Source organism: Orbicella faveolata, unplaced genomic scaffold, assembly GCF_042242905.1.
Source record: "Orbicella faveolata isolate gen_17 unplaced genomic scaffold, um_ofav_v1 contig_24, whole genome shotgun sequence".
In the NCBI taxonomy this organism is placed as follows: domain Eukaryota; kingdom Metazoa; phylum Cnidaria; class Anthozoa; order Scleractinia; family Merulinidae; genus Orbicella; species Orbicella faveolata.
The window spans coordinates 34454802-34468761 of record NW_028301552.1 but is presented as its reverse complement, the minus strand read 5'-3'; the positions used below and the strand labels follow the sequence as shown (position 1 = coordinate 34468761).

At 40.3% G+C, this 13960-nt stretch overlaps 1 long non-coding RNA gene and 1 pseudogene across 1 annotated transcript; both read right to left on the bottom strand.

The window, feature by feature from the left end:
* Nucleotides 1–745: 745 nt before the first annotated feature.
* Nucleotides 746–1934, bottom strand: LOC149111387 (uncharacterized). The gene is made up of 2 exons (XR_016208092.1): nucleotides 1900–1934; nucleotides 746–1689 (listed from the first exon to the last, which is right to left on the bottom strand). It is a non-coding gene; the product is annotated as an uncharacterized LOC149111387 (long non-coding RNA).
* Nucleotides 1935–11707: 9773 nt separating this feature from the next.
* Nucleotides 11708–12315, bottom strand: LOC149111386 (uncharacterized; annotated as a pseudogene).
* Between the last annotated feature and the right edge of the window lie 1645 nt (nucleotides 12316–13960).

The window sequence follows — 13960 nt, the reverse complement described above, 5'->3', positions numbered from 1 at the left end:
GTTAATATTTTTTCTCCATTTAGTAACCGTGTTAAGATTTGAAGCCCCTCTCAAAGTTTTACACAAACAAGAAACCATTTCTGGTCAAGTAGCCGATGTCTTGTGTGAGTTTCGGGCCCCGTCCACACTACGGCAGGGGAATTTGAAAACGGAAGTTTCACTCTGAAAACGCATGAAATGTTTCCCATCCACACTACGCCGGAGAAATTTAAGAACGCAACATTCCACCAGTCATTTTGGATTTTCGTTTAAGGCCGGAAAACGCGGGAAATCACATGATTATCGTGGCGCCATCGTTTACCAAAAGCTGCGTTTTCAAAATGTTTTCCGTCCGCACGTAAACGAAAAGCCAGCGTTTTCAAATTTCTCCGGTTTGATTTAGCGTTTTCGAAAAACTCCGTTTTCGTGACGGATTAGCGTGGACGGTAGGCCTAACCGTAGAAATAAAACTGCGTTTTCAAATTCCTCAGGCGTAGTGTGGACCTGCCTCGGATTTCTAAAAAAAGGTATCTTGTCCGCGTGCTGGGTCGCGAAACAGAGTATCAAAAGTCACAGATTTAGCAGGCTGTCTACCCCTACAACATCTATGAAATCAGTTCCAAATGACTGCTTTTAAACCGATTTATTAAGCAACAATGCAATCCAATTCGCTCTCTGTTAAAACTGCTGCAAAGTAGCGGACTTTTTAAAGTCCCTATTAAAATAGGGATCGATTGTTACACAGTTTACTTGCGAGTCCGGTGAATACGAAAAATATTAATAGTTTTATTCACTGCAACTCGGCTTATTAGTTTTTAACTAAGCGTCTTATTTACAGCTTCATGCATGGTTAGGTTATAAAAATTAAAACAGATTACAGAACACACAGTAGGAAGTCGCATCCTTCAGTTAGTATACTTCATAGAAGACTTTACAGCTTCCTCTCCTTCTAAAAAGCACAGGTTTCTCATCATTAACTTAGAGGTCGGCTCGAACTCGCATTTAAGATAAACACGGCTGTTGGCAGCCCTCAGGGTTTCTCTTGAACAGTTCAGTTATTTCAGCAACGAAGTCGGCCAAGCCGTCCAGGTTTACTTGAAATAAGTCATAATCAGTTCACCTTTATACAAAACCAAGCACAGCTGATCAGGTCCAAGTCCATTCGTGGCCATTTTTTTAAAACATGAAGCAAGTTCTACTGATTAGGTTGATCCGTGTATAATTCCTTCATAATTGTTTCTGCCTATAAGTAGTACTCTTTTGAAATGGGTTACTGATAGACGCTTTCCGTGACAATGCCAGATAGGAAAACGCTGTCCCTGTTTGCTCTTAACAAGAAAATAGAAATTAAAATCCATTATAAAAAAAGACACTCGAAACTTCCAGTCAAACTTGACCAGTTTCGGTCACAAGTTAACACTCGGAAAGTATTTTTCTCACAAGGTTCCGTTTGAGGGCTCTCTTGCATGACCAGAACGAAAGCACCGAATTATTTCATACAGTGCTGTCCAGGATCTTCATTAAAAAAATAAATGACTAACTTTGAACGATGTCAAAAGAAAGCACACTTACTCAGCTTTGTCGTTCATCGTTTTCAGTTGCATGGCGAATGTGTGGGCCAGCTCTGTCATCGTTTGTCCTCTCGCGATTGGCTCTGTTTCTGCGGGTTCTGTTAAAGGCTGTTGGTGATTCTCGCTCGGCTTCAATGCTCTGTATATTTTGATCAAGTGATACAAGATTAAAAACTGTAAAATAATACACACCAGGCTGGAAAATTCTGAAGTGCAAAACTTGATTTCGAAATGCGTATTTAGAACGATCTCACTGAAGAAGACAAAGCTAGCTATGAATATCAACTTCAAGATGCCCTACAACTGCTGTTGAGTACTAATTTATTTCTTGTTTATAGGGGTCATCTACCTATAACAATACACGGTCAAAGGCTTTCCGGTCTCGGTTACGTTCATGGAACATAAAGCTGGTCTAAGTGCAAATGACGTCATGAGCCACGATGTCATTGAATGCGCCTACCTACACAAAACAAGCAATATCTAAAGAGAAATTCGAGGTATGAATGATTTAGGAAAACAAGGCTTCAATGGCTTATTATATGACTTGTGTGACTTAAATGTCCGCTGAAAATACAGAGCGTTCAGCCACGGTCATTTCAATGCATCTTAAAAGAAGCATAAATTGATTGCATTTTTCCGTTTCAAGTCAGACAGACCGTCGGCAAGATTAAAAATAAACATAAGTGAAGCGTGAAGTCAAATATGCTTACGTTGCACAAAAAACTGAATTGAGGAAAACACCAAGCTCTTTTTCCTCGTCGACGTCCATCACGCATGGATAATTCAAATATGGTAGTTTGATAAAAAAAAAAAAAAAAATTAGATAGATAATAGAATCAAACATATTTGTTCAAAAATCGATCACCCAAAATAATAAATGTATGGAAGACGGTCAATTTAAGCGACGGCACCAAGTTCAGTAGATAGTATCACTTACTTAATAATTTGTGTATGGTGGTATTGCGTTCGCAGAACGCAGTTCATAATCTTGGGTGGTTTATAGTTTATTTTATATGTTCACGAACATGACGTTGAATTGCCTTGGCTTTGGGATGTTAACCGTGGGAACAACTCTATTTCATTCGCTGTAGTTTGATTGCATTTGTTGATTAGTTCCAGTCCCGACAGATAGCTCAGTCCTTATCCGGTCGAATATTGTTTGGTCCAATATTGTTTGGAATGGGTGGAAAAGTACCCTGAAGGCAAGATCCATAAGAGTGAGCCTGAACCAAGGAACGGCAATGTAAAAATACTGTCAACTTTTATCAGTTCATCGGGGGAAATATTCGAATCAGTAGCACGGAGTTTGTTTACGATAAACAAGCACACGATTGCAGATGTTTGCTTATATTTGTGCTTCCAGCTTAGAATGATGTACGTAAAAAAATATATATACTTTTGCAAATAAGCTTTTACGCTTAAACATGAACCAGTTAATGTGAAAATATGTAGCATGAAATAATGTAAATATTTTTGTGACTCTACGGAGACTAGCACCGTCGCGCAACGTATCAACAAATCGTAGTTTACACAGGGCACCCCTTCATCGGCATGTACTTTGACACTGATATATCTGTCTGTGAAACCTCGGTTGTTGATGGAAAATGTTGATTTTAGCAATAGATAGAGGTTGAAAGTCAGCTAGCTACTGAAATCATTTAAAGTATATATTTAAGTGACGGCGTCGAAAGTACCCCTTAGGGGTGATTTCAGAGAAACAAAGAAGACGAAATGCCTGCATGCATATTTCCATAACATTTAAGTGTTTGTTTTTAATAAGATACCCCGGCCATTCATTGACAGTTGCAGCTGGCTTAGAAAAACAATCATTAAAAATAATTTAGATGCGATAAAACGCAGTCCCTGTGGATCATGTGTACTAAGGCTCCGTCGCTGTTTAAAAAAGACTAATATGCTTTTCAACATCACATGGTCTGTTGACTCTCAATATTCCGCATGCCTGATGTGAACTTTTATGCGCCATCAAGATTCTCAGAACTCAGTATAAGTTATAGGGATTCGTATGTCATGTTATGTCATTCACCTGATCTATACAGTAGACATAAACAACAAAATGTATATAGGCTCGGTGGCTGGTTGTAATTGTACATTTGCCAGAACAAACCAAACTTAAAGGCAGACGGTCCTCGTAAGAAAAACGAAAATAAATAAATAAATAAATAAATAAATAAAACATATCTTGCCTTTTCTCGACGCGTCTTTTGCTTCGTGGCGGTCAGGGGTAGTTCGGGGTTGAGGGAAACTTGTCGCTGTCCACACTACGCCGGAGGAATTTTAACACGGAGTTTTCACTCTGTTAACGCATCAAGTGTTTTCCGTCCACTGCACCGGAAGAATTTGAGAACGGAGCAGTTTCACTCTGAAAACGCATCGATCCGTTTTCGTGACGGATTAGTGTGGACGATAGGCCCATAAACCGTAGAAATATAAAACTGCGGTTTCAATTCCTCCGGCGTAGAGTGGACACTGCCTCGGATTCCTGATCTTTTCCGTGTTGAGTCGTGAAACAGAGTATCGAAAATCACAAATTTCGCAGGCTGTTCACCCCCATAACATCCATGCTTTTATATCGATTTATAATTTAAGCAACAATGCAATCCAATTCAAGAAGTAACGGAGAAGTAACAATCCAATTCAAGAGTTACGGATGTTGAACGGATCGATTGTTCGTGACAATTTATTTGCGAACCTAGCGAATCGGTGTAAAATATAAAAAGTTTTATTCACTTCATATCGGCTTATTAGTTTTTAACTAAGCGTCTTATTTACAGCTTCATGGTTAGGTTATAAAAATGAAAACAGATTGCAGAACACACAGTAGAAAGTCGCATCCTTTAGTATACCTCATAAAAAACTTTACAGCTTCCTCTCCTTCTAAAAACCACAGGTGGCTCATCATTAACTTAGAGGTCAGCTTGAACTCGCATTTTAAAAGATAAACACGGCTGCTGGCAGCCCTCAGGGCTTCTCTTGAACAGTTCAGTTATTTCAGCAACAAAGTCGGCCAAGCCGTCCAGGTTTACTTGAAATAAGTCATAATCAGTTCACTTTTATATAAAACCAAGCACAGCTGATCAGGTCCAAGTCCATTTGTGGCCATTTTTTTACTAAAACATGAAGCAAGTTCTACTGATTAGGGACCGTTCATTTTTTATGAGGGAGGGGGGGCTGGTGGGATTTGGGAAGCACCATTTAAAAATCACATGACCCCCCCTCAGCTTACCAATTTTTTCACATGGCCCCCCCTTATAGTGGACATTTTTTGGGATGACCCCCCCCAAAAAAAAAAAAATTGAACAAACAATATTTAGATTTCAACTTTTTTAATATTTCTCTTTTATCCCCCTACTTCACGTTATTGTGCTCACTATGAAGACAATATTTACAATCTCTATACGACAGAGAGCTGTTGTTTAAAAAACAAATCAAAAGAAAGAGAAGTCAATTTAGGATCTCCTAGTTATGGCTCGCCCTGAGCGTGTGGCATTTGGCCTCTAATTGGCATCTTCCTCATCTGAATTGATGAATGCAAGAGTGATGTCACTTGAGTCATCTTCTCCCCCAGAGTCAATGGCATCACTGTCATACTCATCATTGTCACTTTCATCTGTTTCACTGCTGTCAGCACTTGCCCTGTTGTCATTTTGTGTCAATGTCCTGGCATTTCTCAGTGTTGGTGGGCCAGCTCTGAGAGGACTCTTCTGCTGCAAGCATGAATGTCTTACAATTGCCTTTACTTTCTCACTCTTGCTGCTTTTCAAATGCTGCTTCAGCCCGTGGTGGTTTGAGTACTTGTTTAGTTCTGGAACACGTAGCTTTTTAAGCTTGGTTAGATCTTCGCACAACTCAGTCCAAGGATAATCCTCCTCCCTACTTAACTTTGCCTTTTCTTCTGCTCTCTTTTTCCTTTTAAATTCCAGCACTTCAAGATGCTGAAGATAATCCACCACAAACTTCGATTTGACAATAAACTTATCTGCAAATAGAGCAACGCTCTCTGGGTCAGATAAAACCAGCCTGCCACTTCCATGCTCGTTCTTCTTTATATTGTTAATCCAATCGGGGAAAGAGCGCATTACTACATGAGCATCATGAAAGAGGCTCATTCCAAAATGCGCAATAATGGCGAAAGCGACGAGTCGTTTAAGAAAAGGTTTACAGCTGAACGATCCAGGCAGTTTGACATCTTACAAGCAAAAGAAGCAATTTTTCTAGGTGCGGATGGCTGTTCAGAAAGGGCGAGTGAGTTTTCCATGCAAGGGTACCAGTTGAAGCCCAGTGATGGAAGAAAACTGAACTTCTCCATCAAAGAGCACAGAGCAATGGTGGAAAAGTTGAATGTCATATTGAAAGATGTAAAGGAACACGATTCCACACTCTTTCAGTCCAATGGGCTTGCTTTAAAGCAGGGCGAAGAATTTGCCCACAGTTTTAATGTAAAACAGATCAAATGTACAGAAGCTAAGTTGACGAAGGTCACGCAGGACATGGAAGCACTAGAAAATAAGAAGAGCAATTAAAACAGCATATTCAAAGGCATACTCAAACAGCACATCAACAAAAGGAGAAGGAAAAAAGAAAACCGCAGAAAGTCAAATGAAAGAAAGAGGAAGCGGACTGAAAACAACGTCCAACGAGTTTATGGAATCTGTGTTGGAAACCCGCTAGGAAATGATCTTCCACAATGCCTTGTGTACCCTCCTAGAACGGCCGTCCCGGTAGAGTGTCTTAAAGTTGAGGATGTTACCACGTCGATATTTAGAAGAGATGGGCCATACATCGCACAGCTCTTGGAAGGGAATTATTTCACCAATGCTGCAAGAAGCAGAATCACCACCAACCTTGAGCGGGAAGTCAGAGATTATGTTTACACCTTCATTTACCCTGAAGAGTACACTCTGACGGAAAGCAGTGCTGCTTCTTGCAGCATTGGTGAAAGAGACTCCCATAGCAGCACAAGCAGCGACGAAGAACTCGACGACAGCGGAGATGAAGATGAGTGCCAGTGAAAGTTGCATTCGAAAATAACAGTGTTAAATACTTCTTTTCAGTAGCTACAAATGCTTTTTGTCGCTAAACGTTTTTTTAAAGCAGAAGGAAAGTTTGTAATAAATTTGTATCCTGCCTTCTATGTTTATTCTATAGCAATTTTTTTGATATTCAAACATTATGCCATTTTAAAGTTTTACTAAAATATTTCACGTGACCCCCCCTTTTTCCCTTATTTTTTTGGGATGGCCCCCCCTCGAAAGCCATTTTTTTTCGCATGGCCCCCCCCCAAATCCCACCAGCCCCCCCTACCTTATAAAAAATGAACGGTCCCTTAGGTTGATCCGTGTATAATTCCTTCATACTTTTTTCTGCCAGTAAGTAGTACTCTTTTGAAATGGGTTATAGACACTTTCAGTAAGAAAGCCAGATGGAAAAACGCCGTCTCTGTTTGGCCTAAACAAGAAAATAGAAATTAAAATCCATTATAAAAAAGACACTCGACACTTCCAGTCAAACTTGGCCAGTTTCGGTCACAAGTTAACACGCGGCAAGTATTTTTCTCACAAGATTCCGTCTAAGCGCTCTCTTGCATGGCCAGAACGAAAGCAACGAATTTATTTCATAAAATGCTGTCCAGGATATTCATTAAAAAATAAATGACTAACTTTGAACGATTTCAAAAAGAAAGCACACCTACTCAGCCTTGTCGTTCATCGTTTTCAGTTGCATGGCGAATGTGTGAGCCAGCTCTGTCATCGTTTGTTCTCTCACGGTTGCCTCTGTTTCTCCTGGGCTTCTGTTATATGCTGTTGATGATTCTCGCGCGGCTTTAATGCTCTGTATATTTTGATCAAGTAACACAAAATTAAAAACTGTAAAATAATACACACCAGGCTGGAAATTTCTTGAGTGGAAAACATGATTTCGAAATGCGCATTCAGAACGGTCGTACTGAGGAAAACAAAGTCGCCACATACGATTACTGCTGAGTACAGAGTACTTATTTATAGGGGTCATTTCAGGTGTGAAACCTGAAAAAACGGAAAAGCCGATTTCCGTGCCAAACAATGTAGTAGACGAAATTAGTGTCAGTGAGTGCGCATGTCTAAACAAAACAAGCTAAAGAGAAAGTCAACGAATGAATGAATGATTTAGGAAAACAAAGCTGATCAGACCAAGTCTACAATGGCTTATTATGGCTTGTATGACTTAAATGTCCGCTGAAAATACAGAGGGTTTAGCCACGGTCATTTCAACGCATCTGAAACGGCAGCCAAACAGGCTAAAATTGATTGCATATTTCCATATTTTCTTTTCCAGCCCAGAGGCACAAGTCACTGGGGCGTCAATTATATACCGTTGCTCTGTTTGCTGTGTTGCGTGGGCGTGACATACCTAACACACCTAAGCCGTCCATCGCGCCGTCCATCGCGCATGGATGATTCATAAAACGTCTTTGTTTCCTCTAAACATTAAAACAGAAATTAAAATGCATTAACGAAAACGAATAGTTATAAAATGGACAGCCAAAACTTCAAGCAGTGAAATTTGGCCAGCTTCCGCCACAAGTAAGCACGAAACTGCATTAGATTATTTACAAGATTCCGTCCTAGAATTGATGAGTCAGATAAAAGCAGGATGCCTGTAAAAATAAATGACTAACTTTCAAGTCTAAAACATCTTTTTATTTTTCCAATACAAAAATTTCAAGAAGAAAACACACTTACTCAACTTTCGCGTTCATCGTGATCCGTTGCATAGCGAATGTGCAAGTCAGCTATATCTGATCTGTAGTTTATTCTCTCGCGATTCCTCCTTTCTCTGGCTTCCGTTAGTTGTTGATGATTCATTCCCAGCTGCAATACAACTCTGTACATTTTGATCAAGTAACACAGGATCACAAACTGTAAAGCAATGCACGCCATGCTGCAAATTTCTTGAGTGAGAAACATGACTGAAACTGACGTGCTTTCAAAGTAAAACTATGCAATAAGCATGACCATCCAAAAAAGTCACCTGTACATTCGCAAGAAGCGTGTTTCCGGAAAAACAACTTTACACTTCAATGACCATTGACTGACCGTTATTTACACAAAAGGAAGTTAAAAATAATTATCAATTTGAAGACTATCTGACATTAATTACAAAGCCAGCACACAAAATTAGCCTGACAAGGCTTAGGTTCGTAATGTCATGCATTACGAATACAAACTGGCAAATATGAAAATAGAGGAGCATTAATCCCAGTAGAAGAGCGACCATGTTTAGTATACAAAGAAAATTGCATAGAACATGAACAGCATTTCTTGATGTATTGTCGGGGGTATAGCACATTAAGACATGAGCTGCACTCACATCAGTTTCAAACGCTGACACCCATTACCCCGGTCATAACGAGAAGACGAAGTATTTACTTAGAGCAGAAAACACGGTTACATCTAAAATTATAGGAAAATATATCCATTCAATGTTTCAAAAAAGGAAAGAGATTCTTGGTTCACAAATATAATAAACGCTATGAATTTCTAATCAATTGTACACGGATATGGTAAATGTTATTTTGTATTTTTGTTAATTAATGTTCAAATCTTTGTTGTATTTAGACCAATAACTCCCTTTGGAGAGTAAGGCGCAATAAAGAATACTATCACTATTACTATTATTACTATTGATTGGGTTCATTTTATCCTCGTACCATTGGCCCAACATGATGTTAACAGTTTTATTCACTGTAAGTCGGCCTATTAGGTTTTAACTAGTCGTTTTATTTACAGCTTCATGGTTAGGTTACAAAAATAAAAACAGATCACAGAACACACAGTAGAAAGTCGCATCCTTTAGTATACGTCATACAAAAAAACTATACAGCTTCCTCTCCTTCTAAAAACCACAGGTGGCTCATCACTGATTTACAGTAGAGGTCAGCTAGAAGTGCATTTAAGATAACACGGCTGTTGCCGGGCAGCCCTCAGGGCTTCTCTTGAACAGTTCAGTTATTTCAGCAACAAAGTCGGCCAAGCCGTCCAGGTTTACTTGAAATAAGTCATGATCAGTTCGCCTTTATACAAAACCAAGCACAGCTGATCAGGTCCAAGTGCATTCGTGGCCATTTTTTTAAAACATGAAGCAAGTTCTACTGATTAGGTTGATCCGTGTATAATTCTTTCATAATTGTTTCTGCCAATAAGTAGTACTCTCTTGAAATGGGTTATAGACGCTTTCCGTAAGAGTGCTAGATAGGAAAACGCTGTCTTTGTTTGCCCTAAACAAGAAAATAGAAATTAAAATCCATTATAAAAAAGACACTCGAAACTTCCAGTCAAACTTGGTCAGTTTTGGTCACAAGTTAAGAGTGCATCCACGGTAGGACCAGGCAGGGGCGGCACAGGCTATCTCACCGATTTCGATGAAACTTGGCCAGTTTGAGGGGTTCACCCAAAACTACTTCAGTCTAAGTTTAAGGAAATTTGGTCAAAACCGGGGGGAGCTGACCACCCCCCTCGTTTTTTCAACAAAAATGACCAAAAATAACCCCCAAAAGGGTAAAAAGTATAAAGCTCTACTGCTATAAGAATTCACTAAATCTCTTCAAATTTTCAGTGAATGTTGTCTTACCCAAAGACAATCTACTGTCTACGTTTCGTTCTTCTACGACTAGTTCCTATTACACAAGTCGTCTCAGACAAGACCCCCCTCACACCCAATAGTGAAAACTGTTAAAATACCCAAAGTTTAGGCCAAAATATCTCCAATGGCGGAGCATGCTTCAAAAAACGGAGCATACCGTCTAAAAGGTGGGACTTCATACTAACATTATCTGTAAAAAAATCTTTGGACACTTACTGAATTATTCCACAGGAGGGCTGCAAACACTTCGTCCACCATAGGGTACCGGCGTCAATTTTTTTTCATTATAACACGCAAATTCGTAATTATGACACAGCAACAGACAGAAAATGCCACAAAATGGTTACACACCATACACTTTAATGAAATAGAACCATTTCTATCTAATCGCTTAAAAAAACTTCGCCCACCACAGGGTACCCAGGTCAATTGTTTGTTGTTATTTTTTCATTATAACGCGCTAATTCGGTAATAATGTCATAGCAACAGACAGAAAATGCCGCAAAATAGTTACAAACCATAAACTCTAATGAAATAGAGCCATTTTGAAGGCTTTTGTTTGTCCTAAGCCACGAAAATAACAACCGACGGCTTAATGATGGCCTCTGTTATTGTATAAGTGAACTAGGTGACAGGAGTTACTCTTTGCTAAGTCAAACACGCGAGTCACAGAACACTATCAAAATGCTTACATTGTCTATATTTGAACGTTAGAATGATTGTATAAGGAAATTTGCTTTTGTTCGTCTAATAAAGGAATAATACATTTGCTTGAAACTTCTACACCACATCACATCTTGATGCAGAAAACTTTATCAGAAAGACCTCGCAATACTGAAAACAATATCAACTGCATGTTTTTGTGACCTGAGCCCTAAAGAATTGTCCTTTGTAAAAACTATTAAAGAGTTCTAATGATGGGAGCTTCAGCCACGTATGGGTCTTCTTGTCATCTCTGCTTTCTGCTCCCTTGCGTACCGGTTCTGTCGGTGCTGGCCTCGTCTCCTCTGATCTATGAAGAGCCCCACTCCTGTTTAATGCGGCTAATCTACTGAAATATCTGGAAATCTGGGTAGATGTCAGCCACTCGTCTTTGGTGAACACCTTCGTTCCCTCAGCGGTTCGCAAGGACCTCATTCGTGCTCTCCTTGAAGGAATACTTCACGCAAATATTGGCGCACTTTGGTGGTGAAATGAACAGACTTCTTGGTCTTGTTTAGTGCCCAGCCCATGTCAGCTGTTGGCGGTGCGTCTTCCGACTGGCTATGGGAAACTGAGGCAGATGCAGATGTGGGCGGATGAGCTGCTTCCATGTAGCTACCAGAAATTGACTTGCGCGCCTCTGCCCACTTCTTTATCTCGTCGTACGTGGACTCTCTCCCTTTCTCTAATGCCAGAAGGTGTTTCCCGGCATCAGAGTTGTCGATGCAGGCTGCTATGACTTTGGTAAACCTTTATACAACCCTCCTCTGGGCAGCGAAACACCACACTCTCTTCTTCTTCGAGCTGAAACCCTTCTAGGCTATAGGCGCCATTGGAGGTACTGCAGGCTGCTTTTCCCTCGCGCTGGAAGGGGCACGGAAGACACCAGTCAGCATGTCACGACTATTGAATGCCTGGTGAACTTGTAAGTTCGTCGGGCCTTGAGAGGTGGCGAGACGCGCCAGCGACGCCGCAGAAAAAACCTTTCCAGGTCCGACATTGTGGGCCCGACAAGCGATGATCTCTCCACTTTCAGTGAACACAAATTTGTTTAAAGACTGTATGCCACTCAGCGAGTGCTTGGTCATGTTTTGGGACCTTTCCTCAACCTTGCGCACCACTGAGTAGCAACCTTTGATGGCCCCATGCGAGTCGATAGCAGCTTTCATGTCACTGGCTGTCCTGAGGTCATTGACCACATTAATGTAGCGCCTAATATAAGCCCAGGTAATCTATTAGCGTCTAATATAAGCCCAGCTTAGGCATCACTGAAGCCATAACGAGCTGTGCGGACACCAACGCGATGTGCAAGGCTTGGAAGACTGAGAAGAAGAAATCCGCAATGATAACAGCCTGCAGTATAGTCACTGTAGCTTTTGAGAGAAGTGCCCTGCCTTACGCCCCTCCTGGGAAAAATGATCGATTAGAAGCAGGAGCCTATGACCATGGGCATCTGTTAGAAGATAATCTAGCTAACATACAAGAAAAGAAAACAACAGAAAGGCAAATTGACTTGGAAGATTTCAAAATAGAATAAAACTCTTGTGGATCAAAATTCGCTACACAATGGCCTATTTGCTTGTTTTTCTTTTCCGACATAAATATTATACGCTATAACTTATAACTAATTTCTTACAAGATCTTCCATACTTCCCCCCCCCCCCCCGCCCCTTCCCATAAAAAAAGGAAGAAAGGAGAAAAAACTCCTTTCCCACTCTAACGTTGCGTTTATTAACAAAACAATTGATTAAACCATTTATTAGTCAATCATTCGCCCCATGTAAGAGAATCCGGGTTCAGGAATCCGTGAAATTTTGCTTGTGGAATCCGGAATCTTGGGCTTTGGAATCCGGAATACAGCTCAAGGAATCTGGAATCCTACTAACGATTGAAATCTGGAACCCAAGTTCCACTGACAAAGACTGGAATACAATACCTGGAAACCGAAATCCACTGCATGAAATCCAGAATCCAAAATTGTCTTGATTCCCTTACATGGGGCGAAATCATCAAGAAACCAAAGCATGTGTAAGAACCGTATTTACATTCACTGATCATGCTTACCTGAGCCTGCGGGAACCAAAACGTCCCACGTTTTCTTTATCTCTTTCGAAATTTTCAAATTCACCCTTCTGGATACTTTACCCTTACGATGACCATGCAGCAGATGCTGGCACTTTCTTGGAGGACATTATTTTACTCCAAGTAAAGCGCGATGCTCGGGGCAAATAACCATATCCTCACCCTCCTCGTCAAAGACAGGCAAGTATCATCTCTCTCTCAGAGGCTACACGTGATTGTGTTGTTTGTAATTCTCTCAAGTGCGCCTTTACATAACTGACGAAAGAATTCAAGGGAAAAACTGCGAACGATATACAACACTTTGAAATATCATCCATGCTCGTGCACTCCTTTTCGCAATCAACAGTCTATTTATAGAAAGCCTGTGAATCTCAACAACCTTTTGATGTATCTGGGCTATTGGGTCTTTTACATATCCTAAGCCCCAATTCAACATTTAGTATTGCCAAACCGTTATACATGTACTCCAAATTTTAGAACAAAACAACACAAGTCGATTCGTGCGCATCAATTTGTATTTTTAGGGCGAAAGTTTGTTCTGTTTGTAGTTATTATGGAAGATCGAATCAAGCTATCAAATTACAAAGATGTAGGCGCTTGCCAGGAGGTAATTTCCAGGGATTACTTTACAGCCAAACGCTTTTCTTCTTTTCAGGCATATTAGGCAACCAACATTGAGATGCAAGCAATTCAATATATTTGCAGTAAAGCGAGGTCTTTTGGATAACGTTTTCTGCATCAACACTCTATCAACACTGTATCAAGATGCGATGTCAGTGATGCAAGTTTCAAGCAAATGTATTATTCCTTTGTTCGACGAACAAAAGCAAATTTCATTATACAATCATTCCTACGTTCAAATATAGACAATGTAAGCATTTTGATAGTGTTCTGTGACTCGCGTGTTCGACTTAGCAAAGAGTAAGTCCTGTCACCTAGTTCACTTATACAATAACAGAGGCCATCATTAAGCCGCCAATTGTTAT